General features: G+C 40.7%; 1 long non-coding RNA gene across 2 annotated transcripts in view; it reads left to right on the forward strand.

Annotated features, from left to right (window-relative positions):
• Positions 1-2,950: 2,950 nt before the first annotated feature.
• The window catches only part of LOC128851867 (uncharacterized), a 49,433-nt gene continuing 34,163 nt past the window's right edge, over positions 2,951-18,220 (forward strand). Inside the window, exons 1-2 of one of the 2 annotated variants that reach the window (XR_008449400.1) lie at positions 2,951-5,060; positions 9,479-9,628. This is a non-coding gene — a long non-coding RNA (uncharacterized LOC128851867). Of the gene's footprint in view, positions 5,061-9,478; positions 9,629-15,027; positions 17,984-18,220 lie in introns of those variants that run through there. The other variant, XR_008449401.1, reaches the window with a different exon arrangement.

The raw sequence follows: 18,220 nt of genomic DNA on the forward strand, positions 1-18,220 counted from the left end.
AGTGAACTGATTCTCTAGATTTGATGTATGCTGCAAACAACCCAGGCCCAAGCTGATGGCAGAAACTGACTAATTTTTATCTCAATTCAGAATCCTGTGACAGTCTGTAGAAGGGAAATGATGTGACAAACTATACATCTAATCCTCAAGCATGTTTCCCTGCTAGTTTCTGAAATATCTTAATCTTCTCCTAGAAGGCTACTTCTTAATTTCCTAACAATATCTAGGGTCTGAAAACTGGAGACTTTGAAAGTGCATGCATATAGTCATGAAAAACCCAGTGCTGTAAAGCAGCATTGGCTGGGAACCTCTCAGATCCATACAGCATGACGATGTCAACAGTGCCAGGATTACTTCTCCTCTGTGCATCTGTTCTCTTTAGTCTTCGCTTACCCTCGGGGCCTTCTGCCAGTGTCCAGGAGACACTGTGGTTCATGTGGGTTTGCTTGCCATTGCTTTCTGTTAGTTCACGTTAGTGTTCTAGTAAGCAAGCCATCTTGGTAGGTTGGGGTTTCTCTCCCACCCTGTTTATATTTCCAGAAGAAGGACATGCTTGTACACCCTTTTCTCCTGCTCAGTGGACTTGTGTCTCAGCAGCGAGCGCAGCTGTCTCTCAGCATAGTGCCAGCTCACAGCAGAGATCAGCAGAGGCTTTGAACGTGCTCTCTCCTTTAATCGGAAGTAGCCCGCATCTGATGAGCTTCCACACAACATTGCAAAACTCAGCTTTCCCCCGCCCCGGCTTCTCCAGGCTTGTGAGAGTATACGTGTGTGGGAAGGAGAGAGTTGTCATTGCGAAGAATTGGTCAGGGGAGTAGGGGATTTGCTCATTTCCTAGCTTACTGGTGAGGATCTGCCTTATATTTTGCTACACCTGGCATGTGTGTTTAACTTTACTTTGGTAACTATACCGTATGTACAGAAGTACTTGCTGAAAGACAGATAAAACATATTATACACAGACTGTGCTTAGGTATACTAGGAATGCGTCTGGTTGTAGAAGTTCCTAGCTCTTGCGGTCACTCATATTTGCTAACCTGAGACATTACTAGATAGTCTAGTTTTCTTTTTGCCATTTTCTTTCTTTGCCTGTGTGTTTGTAAAGGAAAGTTTAAAATCGGGGCCCATGTAACAGAGCAATTTGCAAAGTGGTTTGCTTCTGAGGCCAGACCAGCCCCAGCTATAAAGGACAAGGACTGCTCACTGCATGGTTGTTCACAGCTATTCAAGGATGGAAGAAGAAAGAAACTATAGAGGGGAGCTGCATCTTCAAAGATACCCTGTACCTTGTTCTGGTGCTCTTTTTCCCCTGTTATTCAGTTGAAGTCCATTCCAGGTGAAGTCCCGTTTTGGGCAAAAAACTGTCAAGGAGGTTAAACAGTAGGGGAGGAGTCAGGGAAATGAGTTAGTCTTTTGCTTTGATAATGTCTGCAGCTTAACGTGTTGTAGCGTTGTCGTAACTCTAGCATTGCGTTATTGCAGCTGCACATTCAGATGACCCCTTAGTGCCATGCTGATGTGTCACAGGGGATCAGGGAATACTTGAATGTCTGCTTCTGCGAATTGCACCCAGGATGCTCTGATACAGGAAATGTCCGCTAGATACCTGGTGGAGAAAACACTTTTCTGGGCTATCTATGCTTTCAAAGCTAAATTCCTCTGCAATATTCCTTTTAGAAACTGATTTAAATATGCATAGCTATGAAGATTGCTTTTACAAAACTATATTTAAAAAAAGGCACTCAAAATTGACCATACAAAAAATTAGTGAGATTATTGTAACACAGGAAGTTAGTTAACGGTTGTTCCACTAAGTATAACTAAGTTAACTGATAAACATATATTGAAAATCTATTTAAGTGCAAATTTCAATACTTATACCTGAAAGAACAACAAAGGGCATGAAACAGACTCATGTGGTTTTAATAAATCCTTAAACAGGCTTTATGTGGTATATTATCACAATTTCACCATGAAATGTGAAGAATGCATCTTGAAATAAACCTCTGTTCTCAGGCCAGCCTCTTGGGCAGATGGGTGTCAAAAGGCTATTCTCTTCTGTGAGCATCAGAAGATTGAATGATTTGTGATGTAAAACGTACCAGGACTACAAAGACAAAAAACGTAGCTGATTAAAGGGAAGTTTTTCATTTAAATTTGAACTTGCTCTTTTGTCAGTGTAGATTTTTGGTATGAATGCTTGCACTGGCTCTTTTCTTGTCTCTTTAGGGGACATCAGAATCACTGAAACTCTGGGGAAAAGCTAAACCACATTATTCTTATCTAATTCAGAGCCCTGAGTATGTTGCACAGTGTCACTGAGGTAACTCCTATCAAGTTATGCTGCAGTGGTACTTTTCTTATGTTTAATTATGTGCTGCTTATTAACACAAAATGGTGAAAATAATCAGCTGTTCAAAACAAGAGCAAAATTACTAAAAACAGCTGAAAATTTTTGAGCAAACAGATTTGGTGTTGGAAATTGCTGATTAGGTAAAATGGAAGCATTTCAAATACACAGACCCATTCTCTTTGAAATCTCAAGGAAAGCTTTTGAACCTTTCTTTAATTTGACAAGCCAAAAGCACCTCATTCCAATTATAATCTTAGATGTCTCATACAATGTAAGTTGGTAAAAAGCACTTTGAAAGCAAATTTCAGTATTTTATTTTGCCCTTTTTTGTATTTTTAATTATAATGTGAACTTGAACATTTTGTCATCTTCCAGAGGAGACGGAAAGTCTTTCATGAAGTTAGTACTGCCTGAGGTTGGTCAGGATCTTATGCAGATGTGAGGTCAACACCCTACATAGATAGGTGGAGGAGTTAGATTGCAGGAGTTAAGAGAAACCAAAGAAGCACGTATTTACACTGAAGATTCACAGCCTGTCTATTTTAGCCTTGGTCAGACTTTAATGGATGGCTGCTTCAGTGTGCCTGCCTGTAGCTGAATCTGAACCAGAGGGCTGTTAGAAACATTAAAAATCCTAGTGTAGCATCTTGGGACTCCATCATCATAGGGCTTCCCCACATTATGGAAGTTTAAGCTTGGATCAGCTGTCACTGATACAGAAATTTGAGGAAAGATTCAAAGAGGATTCAGAAAAGACAGGATTGATCCAAACACAAGGGAAAGAACTTAACAATAGTAGAGCACCCAACTGTTGTGAACCAGGTAATATGATGGTGTTAGCCTCAGTTTCTGTGCTTAAAATACAGTATCCTAGAGGAAATAATCCTGTCATTATAAAAGATGTGCTACATTACCTGATAGATTTTCTAGTTTCCAGTGTCTGAGATCCATAGCCAGCCCTCTTTGGGGTGGTAGGTGATGAAATAGGAAGGGAAAAGCAGGAGCGGTTACCCGTTTCCTCCTATTTGGCGTGAATTGAGAGGAATATGGGCTCTGTATCTGGCTAGGTCATTGTTTGAGGACTAAACTGCCAAGAAGTAAACTGTGTTCTAGTTCATCCTCTAGTCTGCTCCTAGCAGGGTGTTGAAATGTCCCTACAGTGATCAGTTTGCAATGTTAGTAGCTGGATTTGTGACAGCATGACTGTGGCAGTGCCCATAAGGAAAAAGCATTAAGACAGTAATTTGTCACACAGGTCACTTGAATATCCTTAAGATGCTTCTAGCACATGATTAAGAAAGAAAGTAGCAGTACAATTGCTTCTTTATAGTCAACAGATGTTTCCAAACTTAGTAAGTTCTTAAGACCTACACCATGAGCTAATCTTCCCTGGAGTAACAGCTTCTTCTACCTCAGAATATTTATGGTTATTACTATTACATAAATACGCAGACATGCCAGGGATCAAGTGTTCATTTTTTTTCAAGGTGTGCAGTATACAGAGTGAGAGGGGCCATCTAATGGTAATAGATTCAACCTAAACAAAAAGCCAGATGAAGAGAAGCATTGCTGCATGCTTGAGCCACATATTGTCTCACTGGACTTCGCTTAACAGGCCTTACTCTGAAATACAGCTTTCACTTTGCCCTGCTTTCAAATTCTTAAAAAATCCTTTTAGAAGAAATTAGGCAGAGGTTAATAGTAGCTTTACTTTGAAATCTGCTTATGCTTTACATAACATAAAAGCCTGCCTGTCTAGGTTAGATGTCTGCTTAGTTCTGTGCCACCTTGTATGAGCGTAAGGAGTAAGACTCAGTCTTAAACAACAGAAGGTCAGCTGAATTGCAGTTAATCCTTTCTTTTCAACTCCCAGAAAGGAGGGGGAAGAAATTGATGCAGAATAGAATCATACTCGAATGGTGAACGTCTCATATAATTTCACAGAGTTCGAACAGAGGTAAGTTTAGCCTGCTCATCCACAGTATCTACTATGGGATCAACTAGAGCCTTTTCCTGTTCCAAAGGAGAGAGTTCACCTCATAGGGAACACTACTGTGGCCAGCAGACTACATCTGGTAGACCTTCTAGCAGCTACAAGGAACACTTCAGCTCTTCAGCTGAGTGCAGCCAGCTGTGACGGTCTGTATAGGTGATCCCTGGGTGTTCGGATGGTTTTCTCCACAGCCCCTCTTTCAACTGCTGGGAAGACTTCAATGAGGTTGAGAGATGCATTGTAGCTGAAAATTAGTCAGCCTGGGATTTGCCAGTATGTAGTTCTGCTGGCCATGATCGCATACTGCTCCGATGCTGCCTTCTACTGAGGTAAAAGACTCTACTCCTCTGAGATCAAATGGGATGCCAAGCAAACACTGCCAGAGAGGTTTTGGTAGCACAACTACCACTTTCAGAGGTAGCCTAGGTCTCTTGGCACAGCACCACGTTGCATATGTATCTGTTTGCAGCTCAAAATATATCAGCTTGCATAGGTGCCAAAATGGCATAGCATAGTCATGCCTTTCTGGCTCCCCATTTTCACTTCTAGTTTACTTCTGTTATTGTTGCTTTTCAGATCTGTCTCTGGTCTTAGAGGATTATCTGCAGCTTTGTTTCCTGCAAAGAAAATGCCAGTTTAAATTCTTCTCAGTCAAGAATGATCTAAAGCATCACTGAGTCAAGGACTTTCTACCATGAATTCAGTAGAATTCAGGTGAGGTCCTAAATCTGCTTGTGTTGTATTTTCTTTTTAATTTAACCACACTTGCATTACTTCTCTTGTAATATTTCTTGGCCCTTGGTAGCATTCGAGAAATGTTCCAGTTTAATGCTTTACATGACTGTCAATAATGTACCAATGACTGTCTTCTATATCACTGAGGATGCTGAGAAAGATGCCTGGAGATGTCCCTCTCTTTTCATAGTTCAAATTCATACTTATTCTACTCTGTTTACAGTGTTTAGGGAGATCTCAGTTTGCATTACCTGGATCATATCTGAAACTATTCAAATCGGTTTTGAGAGGAAGCTGTGTGTAAGTTATCTTCTATAATCTAACACTATATCTGATACTTCCTTTCAGTTTCCTGATGGTTACGTCTAAAATGAAGCAAACAGCAATATTAGCAACTGAAATTAACCAAAAATTTGTGCTTTAGAGACCTAGGCAGTGCATTGCTCTTACTTCTCTTATCCTCTGAATGCCTATAGATTTTTTTTTTCACCTCTCAGAATTTGTTCCTTTTCATTTTATTGGCAATAGATGCTGTCATTAGTGCCACACAGCAGAACTCAGCAATTTTTCAAGGATGCTTTGCTATATTGCGTTTTCTGTCCCAAGATGGAAGTGAAATGCGTTGGCAGAAATTTAGCAGAACACAAGAGACACTTCCTCATCAAGAAATAAGATGCAGCCAGACAGTTTAGCAAAGGTGGTGGTCTAGTCTCTGGCTGAGTTCAGCACTTAGGAGCACTGCTTTTCATTGAAGTTTCCATAGGTGCTGTTATTTCCAGTTCCCTCCACTTGATTCAGCATTTGTCCATATGAGATGTTTGGTATCTAAGTGTGGTGGGATGGCCATGGCCAGCAGCCAACTCCCACCACCTACTTGATTACTCTCCTCTCCCGTCCCCCAGCATGAAAAAGAGAGAATAGGAAGAACAAGAATGAGAAAGCTCATGTGTTGACATGAAGACAGAGGGTTTACTTCCTGTAAACATCAAGGGCAAAACAGGTTAGACTTGAGGAAAATTAAAGTATTGTAAATTAATGGGTGTATATTTAATCACTGATTTAGGTATTGGATAACAAAAAGACAAGCACTAAAACACTTAGAAAATACACCTCTCCTTCTGCCTTTCCCAGGCTCAACTTTACTCCCTCACTGCTGCTTCCTCTCTTCCCCACCTTGTTATCACCACAGGTTTTGTACGATCAGTCCCTTCAGCGAGGCAATGGAGAGTGGGGTTTACAGTTGGTACCTAGCAGTTCCTCTTTGCTGCTGCCTTCTTGTCATGCTCTTCTGTTCTGGTGCAGGTCCTCCCTAGCCTGCAGTGAATGCAGCTTTCCCAAATTCTCAACTAATACAGGATTCAGCACTCCAAACACCCAGGGCTGCCCACAGTGCCTGCTACTGTGTCAGGTCTCTTAGAAGTGGTATCATTGCGCCTCATGCTGAGTACCATGCAGAGTGGTAGCGTCAGGAGGAGACCCGAGGATGCCCAGTGACTGGGGAGCCTGCACTGGCCCTTGTGTCCGCGGTTGAGCGTGGAGGTTCTCAGCACTTTCCAGGATATGGCTATCAATAATAAACCATTTTAAATATCTCAAAAGCAGTGCTGTGATGACAACCCAAGTAATTAATTGCATTACTTTTAATAGACCCTTCAAATAGTGCCAAGTCAGTGACATCTGCTGCAGTGTGGAAATACCTTCAGGGAAGAACATTTTTAATATAACGATACCTCAAAAGGCAGGCCATAGATAGATAGGCTGAAAATGGCCATGCAGAGGATAAAATGTTTTAACAGACTGTTAAGCTTTCCTGCTTATTGCTCAGCCAAAAAAAAAAATGACCATTCACCCACTTACTGGTGGATGATTTAATTAGGACCTGCTTCTAAAACCAGAAAACTTGTCTACCTAAGATGCACTCTGTGCTTCTTGAAGAAGGTCATGTTTTCCTGCACTGTATTTCTGTTTGGCATCAGTATTACTTTTGCTCATTTAAGCAGAGTTATCTTTGATACCCAATGGTGAATCAAATCCAGGGGAAGCATCATCCTCAGCTGATGCACACAGGCTTGCCCTAGAGCACTTAGAAGCACTGATTAACAGCAGCAGAGTGTGTGGAGCTGGAGTTTTCATATATACACAAATTCACTTGCTGCTCTGATCCTCTTGGGGAAAAATGCAAAGATCTTATTAAAATAAGGTTTGTTTATTGACCTTCTCTCTAATTTCTGTGTCTATAAAATAATCTTGTTTATTAAGAAGTCATCTTTAGCTGAAATACACCGTGTTCCCTGAAACATTTTGTGCAGAATCCATGAATTGAAGCTGTACAAACTGAATATCAAGGAATTAATTTCAGAGGATATGATCTCATAATCTCACTAGCTATTCATACTTGGAGTTGGATAGGTTTTGGCTGGCAGCTGCAACCCTGGAGATAAGTTCATCCGTATATTCAAAGGAAACAGCACTTTTTAAAAAATTATATTTACTATTACATTTTCATGCTTGTGTCAAGTCTCAGGGTTTGGATCAAAGGCCAGGCTTATTCTTGTGTTGGTGCTAGCACCTAGCCTGCTCTGATTCAGTGGCGTTATTGTGGAAGTAGTGACCAAACTTTATGATCCTGCTCCAGTGAATCTCAGAAGAACTGGCAGAAATGCAGTTCTAGGATCTCTCTTCAACCTTCATGACTCTCTCTGCATCAATAACTGTGTACTGCAGTGGCAGTGCAGAGCCCATGGAGTCGGCTTTATGTCTCAAAGTAGTGCACTTGTATATATAGGGTTTTTTCTGAAGCCATTCTGCAGCCTCTTCACATTTTGCATTTTGCAATGGTGAATTATGTATCCTACAGTGCTTTGGAAATGGAGAGAGGAAGAGGGACACACCATATGTACCAAGTGGAATTTTCTTATTGTTTAAAAACTTCACTATGTAGAAAATAGTGGAAAAGTTGCCTAAAAGCAGTCTGGAAGTAAAGAATTGTTCAGTGGTTCTTTGTTATCTCTGTGGAATGGAAATAGAGAACTGGCAACAGTGCCTCAGTTACTGGAAGTCTCCAAGGTAATTTCCAAGACTCGTTGATAGCTTACATGGAATTTGGGCAAGTAAATTTTCAAAAGAGTACTTCCCAGTTAATTCCTTTTATCTGTCTTCAGTAGATGACTCGTTTATTACCAGAATTTACTCATTTGGCTGCATTGCTGTACAATCTTCCTTTACATATTATGTGCCTAAACGTCAAAGATTTCCAAAGGTCTCATGATTTGCCCTGACGTTAGCTAAACCTGTTGGACTTCAATGTCTCAAAAAGGAGGCTTGCTATGTTCCTTTAAAGCAGCAAGTGAAAAACCCAGCCTCTGGCATTTAAATCCAGAGCCAAAGCTAGGTCACATCAGCTCAGTTAAGCCTTTAGGTAGGTGAGTAGACAATGTCACTACTTTGATTCCTAGGGGCTGTTCTCGTGTTTAAACAGGTCTGTCCCCTTTGTTGAGCTGCAGCCAATGTCCCAGAAGCTTGGTTGAAATGAGCAGCTGGGTGCTGACAGGCCAAACTGCCCCATGTGCAGATATATGTTCAGCATCCTGTCATATGGTGAGCTGGACCCTTCACAGGAGAGGGCACAACCTCGATTCTGTTTTATTTACCCTAAAAGAAGGCAGCAGACAAATTCACATGAGAAGGGAAATGGGCTTGCTAGAAGATACAGGATATCCATAGGGATTAAGACTGAAGGTCTGAGTGAGGGCTCTGTTAATGAGGCAAGGCCCTTGTAAAAGGGCCTGAAAGCCTTAGGCTGGCCTTGTGGGTAGAAGTTCTGAAAGGGTCACTGGGGAATAGTGTGAAATTGGGAGACGCAAAGGCTTTAGAAACGATGGCTCCTGGGATCTGCTATGGGTGGGAGTTGGATAATGCTGCACTTGAAGAAGCTGATGATGCTTTTCTTGCCAGAAAGGAGGAAAAGGCATGGAGAAAGGAAAACTGATGTTTGTAATTGAAGACTGACTGGTTTGGGGTTTTTTCTCTTGCTTTGACTTTGGTTCTAGAAGCTCTAGATCAACATTAAGTCACCTCAGCTGGGTCACAACCTGGTGATGAGAGAATCTTATATGAATGAGCCTGTCTAAACCAAGTAATCCTCTGCTTGAGGAAAACTTGTCTCTCTTCAGTGTCATAGGAGGAAGAGGCGGCTGTGTTTTACTTAGTCCAGTAAATGTAGTTAGTCGCCTTGCTCAGCACTCATTGCCGTGTGAGCAATCCCACCATGTACATGTCCAAAGTTATGCAAAGCCAAGCGGGAACGAAAGTACTTTTATGAGGTGGTGAGGAAACAGAATTTAAAAAAAAATGTGAGCCACTTTGAAATGTAACCTGAGACATTTTGCATGTTGCAGATCGCAACTAGATTTTCAAAACCAGAAGGAAAAGCAGCACTACTAGACCACATGCAAGGAGGGCTGTACCAGGCACTGAATATTCGTATTCTCATCTCACAAACAGACCATGAGTGAGAACTGTTGCCCGAGGTTACAGGATGAAATTCAGTAGGTATCAAAAAAAAAATTAAATAATTAATTCCCCCTTTTCCATGTGCTTTCACCTGATACAGACTTCATCATATGAATCTAATGCTTCCTGTACATTGTAGTTGAAATGCTGCAATTCTCCTTAAAACAGATTAACCAGTGAATGAGAACAAAGGTAAGCCATCGTATAACTCAGGAGAAGACTGTTGGTGCATCTGTCAGAGATTAGTGAGCATTAGACTCTACAATAGTCAATGCCACAGAGAGTAGACTGGTGAGAGGACTGCCTGCTCCTTTGCCTTCTGATCCATTGCCCAAGAGGTGAACCTAAAGATTTTTAGTGCTGGCCACTAATTTGTTGACCTTGACAAATACTTTCCCATCCTGGTTGTAAAAGACTGGAAGATGCAGAGCTCTTGTGAACTGTAGGCATGATTTCAAAGAATGTTTCCATGTATTTTCACTTTGGCAGCTGTGGGTCTTATGGGTTGTGCTGTAATTTATGTCATAAACCCAAGTATAACAATATTTCCTGAAAAACATCACCTAGTATAAAGTAAATTTTAATAAAACTGTACAAGTTGGTTTTTGTAAAGGCTTGTTTCATTGCCCATTGGAATCCATAGAAAGGTTTCAACTGACTTGGGTGACTACTGATGGGATGAAGTAGGCTGTTTCATGGAAAACCCGGAGGATGGTGGTGGTGATGCTACATTAAGACAGTGTAGAAAAGCCCATACTCTCACTAGCAACAGTAAATGAGGAGGAAAGATATTTTTTTTTTTTAATCTTTCTTGCAGAAAAAGAATAAAAGTTAGGAAGAAAGATAGGCTCTAGAACAGAGAGAAATATGACAATGAGAGCTTTCAGCAGGACCTGACTGACTGGGGTTTTCATCTTTGTGCACAAAATGAATATGGCATACAGAACAACTAGTGAAATCAAGATTTACATGCAAAATAACTGAAGTGGGTGAATTTGGTACGAATGATGGCTTAATTTTTTGATCTGCAGAATAAAATGTGACAAACTTCCAAAGAAGCGCAGTCATCCTTGTTTCAGTACTAAGTGCTCTGTGGGAGTTGCAGCACTGATTAAGTTACAGGCTGTGGATTTCAAGTGCCCTTTTTCGAATGTGATAGTGAGGGTTGTTGATAATGAGGTTAAACTTCACATGGAAACCAGATGATTCAAGGAAGCTGAACTACAATGCTGCTTTCTGCACTGTGATCTGCGCCCTGCTCAAAGGTCAGCTGGAATAAGTAGACCTGGAAAAAAGCAGAAAAAAAAAGACAGTTTTTTCTTGTTCTGATATGGAGCAGGAAGGCAAACTTTGCCCTCTTCAGCTTCTCCACAGTGGCACTGTTTTGGCAAGGAAGGTACACAGAAATCTGTTGAGTTTTATTGGTAATGTGAAATTTTATTGATGGTTCTTCTTGATATGGAGTCTGTGCAATGATGTCCACATCTTTCCAGAGCCACAGTTAAGTCATGAAGCTCTGTACAAGTATGGAAGCACCCGATGCAGAGATCCCCATCACTGTAGGGTTTTAGACACTGCATGACATAAGGATTATTTGCTGCACAACAAGCAGTTTTCTATTTGAACACATTTCAACAATATGACAAAGACTGGAAAAAATTGCTCTCAACTTTAATTGAAGAGGTAATTGCTAAAAAGAAAAGAATGGAACTACTGCTTTTCTTGTGTGTTACCTACTTACTTGGCACATCTCCAAAATCAGCTGATGGAAAGAATAAATCTGCATTTCAGGAGAAAGCCGTAGGTAATCCAAATAATATACTTGGCTATGCACTCCCACTCCACTCAAATTCATTTCTGAAGTGATGAACATACAAGGAATTTGAATACATTGTGGAGGAATAAATGCTACAATAATTTAAAAGGGGATAAAAAACAATGAAGCATGCTGAGCTGCTATTTTTCGACTTGTGAGTTAGAAATTTTTTTCTGAGGCTGCTGTGTTGCTTTGCTCTCTTCCATTTTTTCCTCCACCAGTTGAAGAATTAAACGAGTTCTGGTGAAAAGAGAAGTCTGTGGCTCTAAGTCCTATTCTATGGATTGATGTGAGTCTTAATTTCTGCTTAGACTTTGTGCCTACTGTCTCCCAAGTGGATTTCATTCATTAAAAAAAACAGCTTTATTTCTCTGTCTGATGTGTATTAAGCTCGGGTAATGTTCAGTCCCAACTACTGTTTAGGTCCATGAAGAAAAGTTTTGTTTTTCATTAACACCCACGACTTAACCAGTGTTTGTGGATCTATCATCTTTTATTTCCTCTTTAGCTTCATTTTAGCCCATCTATATTATATGCATGATTTTGCCATTTCCTTTGTTAAGTTCTTGTTTTTCTACCAAGCACTGTGGTATATACATGTGCTATAGCTCTTTCATAGGCAAAACCTTGATTCCCTGCCTTTCCATTAACCAAGATGATATCTTTCAGGCATATCTTTAAGTATTTTTTTTCTAGATTTTTCCCTGAGTAATTTTTATAGACAGGGAAAAAGTCCTTGTTCATACCAGGATCAACTCAGAGAGGCAGAAAACCCCATGAAGATGTGGGCTACTGCTCAAAAGTACACAACCCCATAACAATACTCAAATATTGCTTCAGTTTTTCCCTGATGGTCTAGTCCAGAAGTTATTTCCCAACAGCTCAAGGTCAAAAAGTGGAGTGTAGTTTGTAGCCAAGACCCAAACTGAAAGAAACTAAAGGGTCTTTTATGCAGGAAACTTGAAAGGCCGCGTATTTCCTTCCCTAAGTATAAATAATTCTCTCTGTGACCCCTGTGGCATGATCCCTTGGAAATGATATAAATAGTACTTTCCAAAAGAAGTGACAAGATGTTAACTTTCTGGGGAAAGTAGGTAGGCAGGCCTTTGAGACCAACAGGAGACACACTCAAGCAGTGCAGGCAAAAGCTAGCTTTCAAAATTCTCCTCAGCAGCTTTTTCATCTGCAGAAGCTTGAGTTTTTCCAAGCAGGTTTTGAAACATATTATTACAGTAAATGTAAGGCTCCAATAGTGGTGCTGAGCTGATAATCCTGGAAACCAAAGCTCTTGGCTTACCCAAAAAACCTAGCACAGGGCATGCAGCAGAAGTGGATGGTTCCCTATCTAGGCCCCCTCCTGGGAGGGGAGAACATTACTGCGTCCTGTTCCCAGTGGGTACTTCGCCTGCCAAGCTGCTAGTAATAGAGTATTGACTCACTGCCACTCGAAATAGCTCACATACTGATGTTGCCCAGAACCCAAAGTGTATTACCTCTGCATTAATTGAAATGTAGCTTTCAGCAACCCTTATAAACCTGCTCGGCTGTAGTGCGAACGCATTTGTTTCCAGCAGAGATCCTGATAACTAGTGAGATTCAGGAGCGGTGACTGACCTTTGATCATTGGATTTCAACTTGGCTTGCTGCCCTGCTGGGAGGAGGAAAGGAAAATTCTTCCTTATAAAAGCCAAGTTCATGTCAGTGTCTTCTGTTAACATTTAGTTTGTTTAGCTAAAAACACAAAGCTTTTAAGGTCTCTTTGTACTGAATTGCCTGGCTCCTTTTCATGATGATACTCCTAGCTCAGAATTTGTGTCTTCATATTTAATCTGTATGTGACTTGCATTTCGAACGATAGTGCAGTTGCTGCATTTCCAAATTTGCCTGTCTCCTAGCTTTCCCCTTGTTTCACCTCAAAAACTGCCTTGGGATTTTCCTCAGGGCTGCCAAAGGTCAACTTCACTTCTTCCTTGGAAACTCCTTAGCTCCACTGTTTAGGGACAAACCCTCTGCTTGGATGCCGCCCAGGTGCTGCTCTGGTTATAGTCCCCTGAGGGCTGGAAAGGTAGAGTGAACAACCCTGCAGGCAGTCATGGTGCTTTTGCAGTCATCGGACTCCAGAGAGAACCAGGGCTCTTGCACTTGCAGCTCCTTCGGGATTCATTCCTGCTCACGCTCCCCCTGTGCTTTTTTCTGATCATTCTTCATGACAGGAGGGACAACTGACACCTGTTCAAATCTAGGTTTTAGATTGCCAGCTGCTACATGACCTGGTTCCTCCTGTGACTTTGGAGTAATTCATACAATCTGAGCTTGAACTCCATGCTTTTCTCTGAAATTACTCTGCTTTACCCCAATTATACAAAACCCTTTCCTACTGGAAATGTAGTTCATTATTAGTGGGAACAATAGCAGATAAGCATCATTGGCTTCCACTACACCCCAAGCCAAAACAAAACCGAAAACTTAATAACACCTGGTAAGGCAAGTTTAAAAAAGGAAATGCACAAAAGGGAGCAAAGAGGTCACAATTTTTTAAAGAAATGTAAAATGAACGCACAAAACAAACGCATCCCAGAACAAAAGCTAAATCTGCAATGGCAGCTGCTGTCTTTGAACTGTGTTTTTTTCATGGTGCACTGCACCATTACAGCGTGGGTTAAATAACCACAGTATGAGGTCAATGGCCCCTTCAGGAGTGTGCTAATTTCACACTATGCCATTGTTAATAGGCAAGATTTAACTGATATTACTCTTGTTGGTATGTAGTCTCTAAACAATTTTTAGATTGTTTCAATTTGTCTTGTTAGAGGATCAATTTGTTGTTTTTGGCAATTTTCTTATTGGAAAATTAGTTTCATCTTTAAATACTGAGATGCATGCTGTTATTTCAGTTGGTGTTCTCTTCTGCTTTAGTTTCATGTTTTCTGGTGTTTGACAAAGTGTTTGTACAAGTGCAAAAAAGGGGGAAGAGTAAAGCTATGAGCAGGTTAAATTCAGCACTGGGATGAGTTTAGAACCGTAGTGGGTTTCTACTTTTGCAAATAGTTTTGCTGTCACCTTTAATGGTATATTTTGGACCTGCTTTATTGTAACAGGTCACAATCACTTTGCTTTTTGCCTAAGCTATGGATTCTCTGAAAAACTATATTGGTGTCTTCAATTAATTCATCATATACCACTCTTAAATGGTTTCCTAGAGAGTGCCAGATTTTTGACCTAGTGTGAACTGATGCAATTTGATTGGCTTTCACACTGCTGCTTGATTTTTATAGTAGCATACCTAAGACATAATTTGCATTGTACTTAGGAGAAGAGGCTTGTAAAGGCCACCTGCCTGGCAATGTAGCTGTCTGTGTGTCAACCTGCCTTGATTGTGAGTATTCCCATTAACAATCTGCCTGAATGCATTAGGAAACATTAGTGCAAGCACCTTCACCATGAGCCTGTTACCACCTCTGGAGATTTGATGTGCCACAGCAACCAACCTGTGAAGCCAGAAGGGCCTGGTACTCAAAAAAGGGAAACTGAAGGAGGACATCCAATCCCTGGATTTAGAAGCATTTAAGTAACAGATCTATTCTGGTAAATTCACGTTTTTAAATTTAAGCTCACACTAACATTGCTCAGTAGCCTGTGAGGTTTCTTTATTGGGCTGAAACCCAACCATGCGGCAACCTTGTCCAAATGGAGTTTCTGAGTGGAGCCTGGGGTCTGGCCTGGGTTTTGGTAGCTTAAGTCATGGTGAGTCTCTGAGAACCTCTTCATTTTCAGTAAGTAAGCACATTTTGAAGGTCTGCAGCAAGACAGCATTTAAGAAGCTTCTGCTAGAATAACCACCAACAGATTGTAAATTTCAAAGTGCAGTGTAATTGAATCTGATCTCTGTCTTTTACAGACTGTAGTAATTGGAAATTGCCTTTCTTTTAAATGTATACCGTTCCTAGCATGGCTTCTTATTGGAACCGTGATCTCATCATTTTTAAAGACATAGGAATGTGAAGTAAGAAGTGGCGTACAGTCCCCTTCATACTAGCAAAGTGGCAAAGTGGAGACTTTGGGATACTTCCTGCTGTGTCTTTGGTATTAAACTAAGTCCTACACAGTAATTAACAGCTTAGCAAATATGAACTGAGCCCTTGAATAGCCACAGCCTGCAGCCCAAATAACAGTGCTCTGTTCCAGGTCAAAACAGATGACCTACAGAAGGGCTGAGTGGAAGCAGCCCGGGTTTGCACTTGGCAGCGGGATACAGCACGCTGCTTGTAGCACCCCTCTGGCCAGCCCTGCAGGGGTTGCATCCCAGAAGGTCCATGCTGCCCTGGCTATATACTCTTCACACCTCCTTAGTCTCAGCCTTTGTCTGAACACCATCCTACCCAGTGGCTGAGCAGTTCTGTGTATAATGTAGAGGGTCAAAAATTTTTCTTCGGCAATGGGAATACAATGATTTCCCTAATTTTTAGTTCCTGTTTGTCTAGGACATCTAAAGGTAGGATTTGAACTTAAGGAAATGAAGTAAAACAGATAAGTCTGGACCTGAACATCATCTTTTGTAATGTAGGTTTGCCACTTCATGTGCACATTCTTTCTCTTCCTACATCCCTTTTCTGTGTCAATAACAGTTTTTTTGGCATGCAATGATGGACAAGTTATTTGCATAGGTATTGTTTAAAGATTGTGCAGAAAGCTACAAACAGATTTGAGGCCTGGGATCTTTAGTGGAGAGTCTATTTAACTTTATCAGGAAGAAATTTAAGACTAGATTTGCTTAGGATAAAGTACCCTTATGGTAGGACTGTACTGGTCACTCAAAAATGATTGAATGGCTCAAGAGAATGCAAGGAGACTGGTGAAGACTGTCTCAGCCATCTGTAACCTAAGTCTAAGCAAGCCCAAACTAGAAATTTGGCTTGTTGGAAAGGGTGGTACATTGGTAAGAAAAACCTCCTAAGGAGTGATTGTTCATACCCTCTTCTTTAAAACAAGGCTGAAAAACTTTTCAGAAGACATATTCTAGCCAAATATTTACTTAAATAGATGGCTATTTTGTTCTATACAGGCTTTCAGAGTTGAAATTAAAAAGGTAATGATACACCAGAGATGAGAAAGAGTGATCGTAATGGTTCAGTCTTGCTTTTAAATTCTCTGAATTTCTCACCTGCATGTAACAAATGAGTGGATACTCAAAACTGGGCCTATGTCTAAGACAACTGACACGAATTCTAAAAAATTTAGGATATGATGGAGGGTAGGACCTTTCTCCGCACCTACTTACCTGTTCCATGGGGGAAAGAAGTGTTTGCAGTTCTCTTGGACGATGCAGCAGAGAGAAATTGGCTATCACCTTCTCCTTGTCCTCAAGACAGTTGTTTTGTTCTCATCTTTGTTGATGAGGAGGACATACCACCACTTCTCCTGTTGTTGTGCATATTGAGTAGTAGGAAATATCCTGATGATCAGGTGCTTTGGAGGGTCATCACAGAAGAGGCTGACCAGCTCCTCCTGTCCAAAGGCTGTCTCTTTCGTTGTTTCCGAGTAGTTTAAAGCTGTCATCTACCTGCTCTGTCTACCAGTAGAGATGATCATACTCTCAGCTTTCTGTGTCATGGGCAGGAAAGTACATGAGAATTTGGACTGCAGAGACAGTTATTACCTGCAACTGTGTGCTGCCATGATGTGGTTACAAGCTGGGTTTCAGTTTCACATTTTTTTTATTAGCTATAACTATTTGGACTGGCTGTGGCACTTTGCTCAATGCTTTTCTCTCATGAAATCCATCTACTCATATCTTCTCACTTAAAAAATATATTTTGCATGCAAGTTCCCCAAATAGCCAATGCCACTCCAATTCCCACCTTTTTAAGGAAATACCACTTAAGCATCCATGTGTGCTGAGCAGTGATGTTTTCAAAGACCGGGAATATATTACTGTGATCATAGGGAAGGAGACAGGATTAGGTACGTGTCACCCACTGCTTCCATTATTTCAGTTGGACTTTGAAGTGCAGACCTCTTGCAGTTGGGTGACTGAAGCAAGGCAACTGAAATTAGAAACCACTTTTAATAAACACTGTATAAATAACATTAGTATGAGGGATTAAATGAAGAGCAGTGAAGGAATTTAAGGGCATGAGGTTGATGGTTCTCCTTATGATGCTTCTTTGAACCTGTGACCAAATCCTACTATTTACCCTGCGGTATTACTTACTCCACTGTGCCAAAGCAGTTGTCTGTTTTGGAAGAGGTAACAGTTTCACATATGTACCATATTTTAAGAATGATTGATAGGCTTCACGTAATCAGAGTGTGAGTTACACGTAGGTAATTCTGCTAACTAATAAATATACTTCACACTAACCTCTTTGTGATTACTCAGAAATATCTGCATACACAGTCTGAAGGATTCCCTATGCTTTTAATTCATTTTTCTTTCATGCTAATATCAGTGTTGTGATCCTCTGTCCTCTGTTCTCTGGTAAAGGTAGAAGTGGCACTGTTCCTCTTTCTAGGACACAGCGTGCTGCCTGCGTATTTCCACTTCTAAATTCACAGCCAGGCTTCACCCAAAAAGGTATTGACATAAATTATTTCATTTTGTGTTTTGAAGGTTCCCTCTGGTCATATAAAATAGATTTCATTTGAAAGTGGTTTTCGTAATCAATTTTCTTATTAGCATTTAAGCCAGAAAGTTGTGCTGAATGCACTTGGCTGGAACGCACACCCTTTCAAGTAACTTTTGTGTTAAGAACTTTAGACCATATCAGTTTAACAAATGTTCAATGAATGTATTCTCTGATGTTCCTGTGGT

This window comes from Cuculus canorus, chromosome 3 (assembly GCF_017976375.1).
Source record: "Cuculus canorus isolate bCucCan1 chromosome 3, bCucCan1.pri, whole genome shotgun sequence".
Classification (NCBI taxonomy): Eukaryota; Metazoa; Chordata; class Aves; order Cuculiformes; family Cuculidae; genus Cuculus; species Cuculus canorus.